We start from the raw sequence: 12,967 nt of genomic DNA, 5'->3' as shown, positions 1-12,967 counted from the left end.
CAGGTAGCTGAAGATACTGCTGCATATGTCGCAGGCTGCAGCTGTTGCATTTTGCCCAGGGGTTATACTGGGGAGTGTGAACACATTGGAGGACAGCAAGCTATATATGTCAGTGAGGGAGCAGTGTCAGCTCTTTTGTTACAGCATAGCCAGGATGAGGATACCCATAACAGCCCAGGTGAAGCATGTGCTTTAGGTACATATGTTATGTAATAAAGCCATTCAGAGATTGGTAGATGACATTTAGGAAGCCTATACATATTTGTGCAGTGTGTCCCAACCTACAGGCCTCTTATGTGCTAACACGGGTAGCAGTGAATGCAGTAGCAGCAACCGTTTCTGCTTAAAATTGCATGAGTCAGTCATTTATTTGTTGTATTCACAAGCATGTACTTGATGTGCAACAGACTGGAATAATACCTAGGACTCTGGGTGGCAAAATGTACAGCATGCTAGGAATGGTAACAGATGGAGCTACTGAGTCAATACCATAGCAGATGTATTTGCAAGATATATGTGCATGCACGCAGTCTGTTACACAGAATTTGCATAAGCATGTGAGTTCGGATGGGTATGACATATGACACTGAACTATCTGTCATGGTTTTCTATCCTCAATCTGTACTAACTTGTCAGTACTTTAGTGCACAGAATAGGTTTTGTGGCAACCATGCCCAAAGTAGGTAGCACAAATGTGGGGATTCTGCAACAAACAGTTTGTGCAGTTGACAGCTATACCTGCTATCCCAGGCCTCACGTGCATACATCATTATTTATTTGGCTGTGTACAGGTTTGGTGTCTGCATCACAGTCCCAAGTACACTGCCAATTTTCCAATTATATGTACAAGCAGTGTGTCATTGGCAATCAGGATACATTTATGGAAATATGTGTGTTACTAGAGAGCTGATATACCTAGTGGGCTAATGCACTAAGCTGTATATGTATGTTACTACAGAGCTGAGAGGCCTAGTGGGCTAATGCAGTAAGCTGTAGTTGATAGGGTCCTGGGTTTGAGACTTGGGATGCGTAATTATTTTTGCAGATGTGTCTAACAGTGTCAGAAACTGAGAAGGTGATTAAGGCAGTTTTAAGCAGATGCATACTGCTCACCTCCATTTAAACCCATGGTAATTTAAAAAAAAAAGAAAAGAAAAATGGGGAGATAGGAAAGTGGTAAAATGGGGGCAAGCAGGGGAGAAAACATATTGAAAGGCAGGAAGGGATGTGCAGGTTGGGTGCAGGAAAGGACCATAGCTCTCCATTTCTTCTACAGCAACAGCTGTGCAGGTTGTAGACAATTTGGAATCTGGAGCCTCTGATGGCAACATAAATGTGTTGATTGATTCATGTAAATCATTAAAATGTGTCTAGTGGATGTGGGTGTGAAATTGAGAGCTATGTATGGGTGATTTTTTTTTTTTTTTTTTTTTGTGGAATAGATGCCCATTTTTTTTTTTAAGGTGAGAATGGAATGTTGGGGAAGGGATATAGGTACATGTGGGGAGGTAAGGTGGGTAGGAGAGGTTGCATTTGCAAATAGACAAGACAGACAAGACAGCATACAGGGGAGGTTTATGACACATGAGGGAGGTAAACACCAAGGACAAGGAGGGTGTTGTGGAATCAGAGACCCATGTACCCCAAGATAGCAGCAGTGAGACTGAGTTTCCCACCCATGGGCAGTCAACACTGCTCTTTCTTTGCCCCAATGGCGGCTGTGATGGGGGCTTGGTGCTGGGGCCATCTTGCCCCCCCCAAGTTGGTCAGTCTGCTCTCAATATGGTGTAGATGATCTTCATTGCCATGGTGCATGATCCTGCACTCCATCCCTGGTAGCTGTTGCTGGGTGAAAACTCACTCTCAGCACCTGCTTCCCAGAGACAGTTCCACCCATAGGTGATACAGGACCAGCAGAGGGGGCCCAGACATGGTTGGGTCCCAGATGTGCTGGGCCTGGTGCCACTGCCAGCTGAGGTAGGATAGGTGGATTACCAGGAACTGGCCTACCCAGTCAAACTATGGTATTGATGTTTTTCAAAGTGTATAGGTTAGTAATGAACAGAACATGTAGTTAGTTATAACAGCATGCACCATTGCACATAACCCAGTAACATAACATTGCATAGCATACGGAACACAATAATATTTAGGTTAACAGTCAATAGTGTAACAGCATGCCAGTAACAATTAAGACATAAGGCCAAGAACATAGCTAATTCAACAAAGTATGTTAGTATGCAACCATTGCAATACATAACAATAATAAAACACAAGGCCCAACATAATGTTTTGAGAACAGCATATGTTAAAAGTAAACCATACCTGATGTATAACAATAATACATTATGATGCAGATAAGGGGTGTGGGAGAGAGAAAGACATTCCATTACTACCAGTATAGGCTATATTGGCTATATTGTTTGCAACAGTACTCTTATATACTCTACAGGTATTTATACACGTGGACTATAGCTTCTGTTAACACCCACATACCTCTCAAACTAACCACATGGGACAATATGCGGCAATCTGTAACACCTACAGGTACACAACTGCAGTGACCTCTTACATGTCGGGGGACATATATGACTACCAAGGTGTACGGTGGACTGATGTAATGAGACTGTGCTATTCACATAAATCAAGTGGATGATAAATCTGTGTCCAAGGGATCTGGCAACAGTAATCACAGTCCTTGACAGTATGACACTTGAGAGACATGTATCATACACAGTAAAGAGTGTTTACCCATCATGCCATCTTTAACGGGCATGGAGTTAGAATATCATCAGACATTCGCAAACACACCAGGCATACAGCTTTACCAAGAGTAAATAGTTTTGGTTATTTTATTAACTTTTATTACTATTGTACTTGACTTTATTTACTGAGGTCTCATCACTTTGCTGAGCAATGCTGTCAACACTCTGGTACATCTAAACACAGAAATATTTAACCCATTCAAACAGCTACTACAGCCATTTATTTACCTGTCATTCCTGTGGGGAGAACATCTGTTAACAATACATCACTGTTTCTAAAAATATTTAGTAGTACTTGTCCCTGGATTTGAGCCCTGGTCTGTGTGTGACAAAATGTACATCATACCTAGCATTTATCAAACTGAGCTATCGAGCCACTGCTGAATCATAATTGACTGATATGTGCCTAGAGCTCACCTGGTAACAAAATATGACCTGGTAATAGAGGTAGAGTGTTATACAAGACTGCAGTGTCACTTGAACACACATGCATGGGATTCATGCATGACAGAGATAGTATGTGAACTGTGCATTAATACATGGACCTCAGGTATAGACAATTAACCCCTAGTGGGTGGGAATATGTTTGATGTGTACAGACCATATCGGAGTGCTGGGTTGGCTACTTGACCCATATATAATTGCAGATGCTATATTTGCACTCTACAGCTGTTACAGTTTCATACTTGCCTGCAGCAGCGTACCTAAGAGCAGGAATGTGTATAGCTGAAATGCAATGGTTAAAACAAGACAATCCTGAGATACACAATATACCTAAGGTGTTCCTATCATTGGTTCAGATCTTAGTGCAGACCAAATATCATAATGCATTATATCTTGTAGTACAGCTCCAGATCTACAGTTTAGCAAAACACTCTTTATTAGCAAACCTTCAGTCACTTAGTGGTATTATTCCTTTTTGTACTTCACAGCAGATGTAATGCTCGATTTCATTATCAACAACCCAAAATACACACATATTGCACAACACAACTTTATTAGGGGTGACTTCATGCAGTGATTGGTATATGTCTATAGTCTTTATTGATGAACTATTCATGTAATGCAGGTGTTGCAATACAGCTGTAATTCCACAATTAATGCAGTGGAAACTTTATTTTCTTAACATTATTAATACAGTAGTAACTTTATTACCTTAACATTATCAGGTTTCATGCTTTCATATTTATTGAACTGTACCTGGCATTACTCACTTATATTAGTCCAGGTCTATGGCCACATTCATTGCATTACAATCAGAACTGAATATACCTACTGGCAGTTATGAATTTACTCTTTCTTGTTTATATGGCTATAGATTGCAAGATACAGCTGTACTCACCACAGTCATGGTGCAACCTGGCCAGACGCCCTGCATGGGCCTCCAGGTTGCGAGCTCTCTCCTCTGCACCTGTGGGGAGAGAAACATACCATTATGCATACCTGTCTATCACACATTCAGAGTAAAATTTGGTAAAACAATGATAACAATACTCACAAACTGGTGGGATATTCCCATCTCTAGCATCTTGGACCCAGGTGGCCAAGAGATCCCCTTAGAATGCATCAGGTCATCACAATGATGACACACCTGGTCACCTGTGTGGGGGATACCAGTTCACTGGTGAGATTGTGTGAAAGCTGGTCCCAGACCTCTGATTTGTATTTCAACCTCTGGTAATGGCCTGGCAACATCCAGACATTATGGTATTTTATAAGGAGTCCAACCATGACCCTGGACTCCAGAATGCCCTGCCAATGTGCCCGGAAGAGCGCACCCTCTCCAACTCCTGCCATAGTCTCTGCCAGGATCAAACTAACAGATTATCACTGTATTCCCACCTGTTGCACTTAAATAGGGCTGTTTTCCTGGCCTTTACCACCATTGGGCCATTTTTAAAAATGCAGGTCTTCAATTAGCACTAATCAAACATACTGAGCTCAGCCGAGCAGTGCTTAAAATGTCAATCCCTAGCAATGCTTATCGGTATGCAAACTAGCTTAGATGAGCTGACCAATGCTTAAACAAGCACTTTCAGGTGCAGTGGTGGGGCATTCTGGAGTCTAGGGTTATGGTTGGACTCCTTGCAAAATACTATATGTGAAAACCAGCTAAGCACTGCTAAAACATTCCCTGTTTAAGCAGTGCTTGGCTAGGTATACCTGTGCTTAGCAGAGCTTAGCTAAGTGCAGTAAAGTAGGATTTATTCCATCAAGGGTTTGCACATACTTGTCATAACTGTGTATCTGCAACATAAATGCTTGATTCCCTATTTGTGTATTCATGCAAAATTCAGTCAAGGTTTAATAGTACTTCTCATAAATGTATATTTGCAAAATAAATTTAATAAGCTGTCTGTGTAATCAAACAAAATTTAATCAGGATTTAAAAGATGTCTCATATCATGTATTTACATAATAATATGTCTGTGTATTCAAACCCTGCACCTACTGCACATAAGGCTGTCACTCTAACCATTCTGTACATGGCCATGTGACCTGCTGTTATACATTTACATATCAGGTTATACCTCATACCATGCTTTTCGGCCCCAAAACCTGGACCAAACCACAAAAGGAGGGGGGAGTATCAATATTCATCAAAGATACTCACACCTCCAGGTTGGTGGCACAGCACGAAGCATCAGAGAATATCCAGGTGCAACTAACAGTGGGTAAAACTGCCTTCTAGTTTATAGCCTGCTGCAGACCACCCTCCCAAACCCAGGAACCCCACACAGCCTTCCTGAGAACACTGGAAAATATGAAGGTCTCCCCAAACACCATTATATTGGGTGACTTCAACTACCCAAACATAGACTGGGAGCATTACTCTAGCTCCAAAAACCTAGCCCAAAGGTTCCTAGAATTTATAAACTCAAATGCTATGGAACAACTTGTTACCACTCCCACAAGAGGGGAAAACATACTGGAACTGATCATCACCAACATGGGGACTCTATGCTCCTGACCAGAAGTGTATCCCTCACTGATAAGATCAGACCATAAACTAATCTCACTGGATATTCACATCCCGACCCCACCCCCTGCCCAGAAAACCACAGTGAAAAACTTCTCTAAAGCAAATTTCTCACTCCTCAAAACTGAGGTGGAATCCTTCAAAGCCCCCAGGCCTGTGGAAAATATGGCCCAGACCACATAATCCTTTATAAACGCATTCTATGAACACCTTCAGGAATGCATGGATCATGCAATCCCAAATAAAACCAAGACCCAATCCTCCAAAGGCAGACGTCCTGTCTGGTGGACCCCAGCCATAAACAAACTATACAATAGAAGGAGGAAGCTACTACATGATAGAGCAAAATCCCAAAAAGGGAAGGCATCTCTGATCAGTATTAGCAAAAAACTACGGGCACTCATAAAATCGTCTAAGGCCAGCTTCGAGAGAAAAATTGCACAGGACACTAAGGATAATCATAAGGCTTTCTTCAGATATTTTAGGAACCTGGGTGGGAATTCCCAGATATGCTCAGAATTAGTCCAAAATAACAAAAAATACACCGAACCCACAGACATTGCCAATATCCTAGCTGACAGGTTCAGTGCAAACTCCCACCCCCCACCAAAAGGGCAAATATCTATCCCAGCAGAGTGCTGCCCCCCTGACATCTCAGATGCTCAGGTAAAAGCTGCCCTCTACAAAGCAAAAAAAACAGCATCAATGGGACCAGATAGTGTCCCGGGCTGCGTCCTACATGAACTCCAAGAAGAGCTAAACCCAAACATAAAACTACTGTTCAATCTTAGCCTTACTACAGGATATGTACCCAAAGATTGGCGTACCGCAACAGTGGTCCCTTTCCACAAAGGTGGTGCCTCAACGGATCCTGGAAACTATCGCCCCATAAGCCTGACTAGCTTGGTCTGCAAAGCTATGGAAAGGATCATCATGGACCTCATAAATAAAGATATTGGGGACCTACAGACACTGGATCCTACCCAGTTTGGCTTTGTTAAGGGCAGATCCTGCCTCTTAAACCTGGTCAATTTCTTTGAAACAGTCACCAAGGCCATTGATGAGGGGAAGGTGTTCCACACAGCCTACCTGGACCTCGCAAAAGCCTTCGATACAATACCCCACTCGGGCATTATAGATAAGCTCACCAACTTAAATATAAACCCCTATGTCACTAGATGGGTTGCAAACTGGCTCAAGAACAGAACCCACATGGTTAGAATTGCTGCAGCCATGTCAGACTCCAAACCAGTTACAAGTGGCGTCCCACAAGGCTCAGTCCTGGGACCTCCCTTGTTCGGTATTTCTCGGAGGTACAGGCCAACACGGAAGGACTATGGCTGACCAAGTTCGCAGATGATTGCAAACTGGGCTCCATAATCGACTCTCCAGCCGACACAAGCATCCTCCAAAAGGGTCTCATAGAAACAGACAACTGGTGCCAGAGCCATGGCCTCAAGCTAAATGCCAAAAAGTGTATAGTCATCCCCTTTGGCAAAAACAAAGTGCCCACAAATTACCACATAGGTGGTAATCCATTAAGGACAGAAGAAGTAATTAGGGACCTGGGGACCCAAGTTGATAGCAATCTCTCATTTGACAACCACGTGGCCAAAGTGGCTAGAAAAACATTTTATATAGCCCACCTAATCATGAAGGGATTCACATCTAGATCAGGGAAGGTCATCGTGCCTCTTTACTCATCCATCATCAGGCCCATAATTGAGTACAATGCCCCTTTTGGGATGTACCTTACCAGACACCTGCAGCAACTGGAAAGACCCCAAAAGTACCTCACCAAGAGGATCAAAGGGCTCAAACAGATACCATATGCTGACCGGTTAAAGAAACTCCAGCTCTACTCAGTGGCATACCGCCTGCTCAGAGGCGATCTGTGCCTGACGTATAAAGCCATGTCCAACCCGGAATTAATGGACATGCTGCACCTCAGAAAATCCAAATCCCATCGAGCTACATGCTCAAGAGACTTGAACCTCAGCACTGAAATAAATAGGACATGCTGGAGGGACAGATTCATAACCCAGAGGCTCCCTTCACTCTGGAATAAAATCCCAGTCCAGGTTAGGCAGATTCCCTCATTAACTCTCTTCAAGAGGAATCTTGATGAGTGGACGGGAGATCATAGGTTTACCCCGGCTATCACTTCTGTGTCACTGTTAGACAGAGGCACAGTATACTAACCTTGAAAAAGGGCATAGCAAAATTAATTTAAAATGGGTGGCGAAAGCCAAACACACTCTGGCTAGTATTATAAATGCCCTAGGGCAGATAGCCTAGTACGAACCTATGAACCTATGACCCTATATATCTCTCTACTATGTTTAAGCACCACTAAGCACTGTGGTGCTCCACGGAAACCCACTCAGCTATGCTTAAACTTGAACTTTCCTAAATAATTAAATGTATCCAGTTTCTATTTTTAGATGTCTGGCAAATGTATACTGCTAAGCACTGCACTGTGCAAACATACACACACACACACACACACACACACACACACACACACACACACACACACACACAAAATGAAAACAAATTCACTTTTTTTATTACACATATATACATTGCTTTCCGGCACTTTGACAGTGCAGGGGGTGTGTTACTCATCTCTGGACACAGTAACACACTCCCTGCACTGACTCACTAACCATGTTACATGTCTCCATCAATAATGCACCTTCATTAATATGCGAGGCATGCTGCAGAGGGGGATCTGCATACACGGCCATGGTACCTTCCATGTAGGCCTTCCACTATTCCTACACAGATTTTATTAAATTCCCAGGATTGTCTTTTTGGATTTGGTTTATTTTTAACACATTTTTGGATACTTTAGCCTTTTTGATATCTAGTCATGAATCTATTTGACTTAATATGTGTCTAAAGTCCGAAAGTTGGTCTGAGAATTCTTGATTGCTTATTTATAGAGGTAGTAAGCAGAATTTACATAATCCAAGTTAAGTGTTTGCCCCACTTTTTATTTTGTTGAGAGTTTCAGGTTCTCTTGTAGTTTTGTGGTTCTCTGCTTTTTGATTATGTTTTTTTTTCTGTTATAACCACTTGAGACAGTTTGGTTTTAATCATTTGTGCTTCCGTTATTTCAACTTCACTCATCATTTTGGCTTGTTCGGTCTGTCCTTATTAATTCTTATTCTTTTTAATCCTCTGTATCAGGCCATTATCTTGTGTTTGTTCTCACGCAGTATTCTTATAGAAAACATCAGTTTTGCCCTTTACTGGGTACGCGGTTTAACTCTTCACAAGAGGCATTGCTTGGGCATGGGTGTATTATTTATCAGTAGAAAGCTCTTTAGATCTTTTTTATTTTATTTTTGTGGTTTTTGTTCATCACTTTGGTTAGCTTGGTCTACCCTTTTATTTTCCAGTCCTGCTGTATCAAGCCATTATCTAGTGTCTGTTCTTGCATTGTGTTTTTAGGGAAAAAGTTTGTTTTACCCTTTACAGGATACTCGGCTTAGCTCTTCACTAGAGGTATTGCTTGGTCGCAGGTGTAATATTTATCATTAAAAAGCTTTTTAGATATTCTTTTATTTTATTTTTCATGGTTTTCATTCATCACTTTGGTTAGATTGGTATGCCATTTTATTTTAAATTCAAACTTAGACTGCAGCATCAGGCCATTATCTCATGTTCATACTAGTGCTGCGTGTCTCAAAAAATTTTGTTTTGCATTTTCCAGAATACTCTGTTTGACTGTCCATTGAAGGTGTCATTATAGTTGAGGGTATTTTATATGTTGAAAAGAAGTTCTTCAGACCTTAATTTCATAGCTTACTTTATTTTTTTTATTTATTTATTTATTTATTTTTTTTGCAGAGCCTTGCTGTTAAGGTGTTTACTGGATTGCCACCATCTTGCAACCCCCAGGTTGCTATCTTTATTTGCTGGTCTTTGTTTCAACAACATGCTGTGATCTGCTGACCTGTAGAAATAAAGTAGAATTGTTCAATGATTATATTCAATTATGCATGCAAAGATTCTTTTTCAAATGTAAAAAAACAGCAAGATATTTTCCTGCTATCAGTAGTTACTCTTTCTCTACATCAAAAGCAAGAACTGTACAGTCTCCTGGGCATATTTACTAGGTATCTTGGAACCAACTGTAAAGCCATAATTAAGGATGAATACCAAATAAAAATCAATTTAATAAAACTGCATCCATGCCTCTCATTTTATGTTTAGAACCAAAGAAAATGGTAATGCACACATATATTGTTCTTTTTTGGCAAAGTGCTAACTAGCTGTTTCCATCTGCTAAAAATGTAGACAGCTAGCTCTGTTGTAAGTGAGGATGCCTTCCATATTTCTGTGACTCCACCAAAAAAAAAAATAATTTAAATTAAATTTCCCAAACTTTAAAGCCTCATGAACTTAAGTCTGTATAACATTTAATGGAAACATGTCTAGGGAGCAGTATATACCTCCCTGCATCTGATTTGTAAGCCATTTTCTAGACATAAATAATTTCAAAGCTGCAGAAGAGTGAAACTAGGTGTCCTGTTGTGGTCCAATTCAAGTAAACCTACTTACTATGAAGCCCTATTCCAGACCGACAACATACTATCTCCAATGAGACAACAAAATTCAACTATAAAATGGACAGTTTGGAAAGAAATGAAAGCTGCTACAGATGCCATTCACTCCACGATCTATCCATCAAATAGTCAACTCTGGGTCATAGCTTTCAGGTGTCCAGATTTTTGCAGAATGTTCAGATTTTTTACTCATATTTTTGGTCTGTTCCTCATAACATTTGTGGCTTTCTGCTTTTTTCTGGCAAATCAATGAGGAATGCATTCACTATATAATGACAGGCATCTGAGTTTCAGACTTAATTTCCTTCAGAAAATGCATGGTAACACAAAGCCCTTTATTCTAGCAATTTTCTAAGTTTATAAAAACAATATTTAAAAATTGTCTTTATTTTTGGGGCTTTTTCCCCACCATTATCTTTGGCTTTGCCCAGATGTTTTTGTGCTAAGAGGCTAGGAGGTAAGCCTGTGATCAAACTGCCCAAATCATAAACTACATGGCCCAACCTCTGTTACATTAACTATGTGATATGGTGTCTAAACAAGAATGTGAGCAGAGGTCTGCACCAACAGCCCAGTCAGATTGTTACACGTTGTCATTTCCATATACATGAATCTTTTAAACAGACCAGTGGCATGCAAAATGGATTATCTGATGTTGGCTAAATAGGTGTTGGTTAACTATTGATGGTGGAGAGTTGCATCTCACAAGCATCATCCCAGATATTGCATTCATCCAAACTTCCTGCCATAAGTAGGTCAGTTTATGTTCCTGCAGCTTTGTTTTCCATAAACAGTGATGTTCAAAAACTGCAATACATGACACATTATACCAATGTAATTTTTTTGCCAGTAATTTACAGAGAGGAAGTGAGATATTTATACATGATAAACTACTAATAAGAACATTTGCATCCTCTTCTTACAGCATCTCCTTGCAGTGTGTGGAAACAACACTTTCACTTCATTCATCTGTCCCTAAGTATTGATCACCACCATACTATATTTCATGATCATCGGAATGCTTTCTCTTCTTACATCTGTTGTTTAATATTGAACACCAATGTACTACACTGCAGGTTCTCAGAAACAAAACTTGTTCTCTTCATTCATCAGCCACTCAGTATTGAACAACAATATATTACATTCCAGGCTCTATTTTAATTAATTTGCGTGTCAATTAATGTTCAACACCAGGGAGCTTACCTTTTCAGCAACAAAGCTTCTGCTTAATCACATGACTAATCTAATGATATCTCATATTCAAGTTTAAAAACATGAGCACTGCCCCATACCTGTCCATTCATTATACTCTGTGCAGTCAGTCTGGCACTGCCTTCCAGGTGTTCAGGAGCCCTGAATATGAAAAATGCCACATAGTAAGTGCTGTGCTCATGGCAAGGCTTTTCCATTTACCTCACTGCATTCCTACAGCTAATAATTTAACACTATTTAACAAAATGGCATTATCCTGTAGGTTCATAAGTAGGTATGAGGCTATCAGCCCTAGAGCCTATACAAGCCTAGCCAAAAAGGTACCCTGGCTTTCGCCACCCAAGAAAATGATTTTTCCTGTGCCTCTGTTGAGCAGAGCCACAGAGGTGATCCCCGGGGTAAATTTCCTATTTCCCATCCAATCATCAAGATTTTTCTTGAAGAGTGCTAATGAGGAGCATTGTTTGATATAGAAAGGTAGTTTGTTCCAGAGTATGGGAAGTCTCTGGGACAGGGATCTATCCCTCCAGCATGTTCTGTTTATTGTGGTGACAAGGTTTAGGTCCCTAGAGCATGTAGCTCAGAGGGACTGGCATTTCTTAAAGTGGAGCATGTCCAACCACTCTGGGTTTGACATAGCTTTGTATGTTAGGCAGAGATCACCTCTAAGTAGGTGATATGCGACAGAGTAAAGCTGGAGCTTTTTGAGATGGTATGCATAGGGCATCTGCTTGAGGCCAGTAATCTACTTTGTGAGGTATTTCTGCAGCCTTTCCAGTTGTTGTAGACGTCTTGTGAGCTACATACCAAAAGGGGTGCTGTACTCTATAATGGGTCTAAAGAGTGTTGAGTAGAGAGGAACAATGACCTCTTTATTCCTGGATGAGAAACCTTTTGTGATGAGGTGTGCCACGTAGAAGGATTTCCTGACTGCTGTGGCAATGTGATTATCAAAGGAGGGACTACAGTCAAACTGTGTCCAAAGGTCTCTTATCACACTTTCGGTGTTAAGTAGACTACCATGGATGTGGTAGATCATGGGTACAGAGTTTTTACCAATGGGGATGACAAGGCACTTTTTGACATTGAGCTTGAGGCCATGGCTTTGACACCAGGCATCTGTCTCAGTGAGTTTCAATTATGGCTCCTAGTTTGCAGTCATCTGTGAACTTAGTTAGCCAAAGACCTTCTATGTTAGCCTGTACTTCAGAAAAGTAGATACCAAACAGGAGAGGACTCAGGACTGAATTTGTGGTACTCCACTTGTCACTGGTCTGAAGTCGGATTTGGAGTCTGCTACTTTCACAGTGTGGGTTCTGTCAGTAAGCCAATTGGCAATCCATCTTATGACATAGGGATTTATATCTAGTTTAGTGAGTTTATCTATAATTCCAGAGTGGGGGATCATGTCAAAAGCATTGACAAGATCTAGA

This window comes from Protopterus annectens, chromosome 2.part1 (genome assembly GCF_019279795.1).
Source record: "Protopterus annectens isolate FY-2018-M chromosome 2.part1, PAN1.0, whole genome shotgun sequence".
NCBI lineage: Eukaryota > Metazoa > Chordata > Ceratodontiformes > Protopteridae > Protopterus > Protopterus annectens.
The sequence above is the reverse complement of the archived record's forward strand: the minus strand, read 5'-3'. Positions refer to the sequence as shown.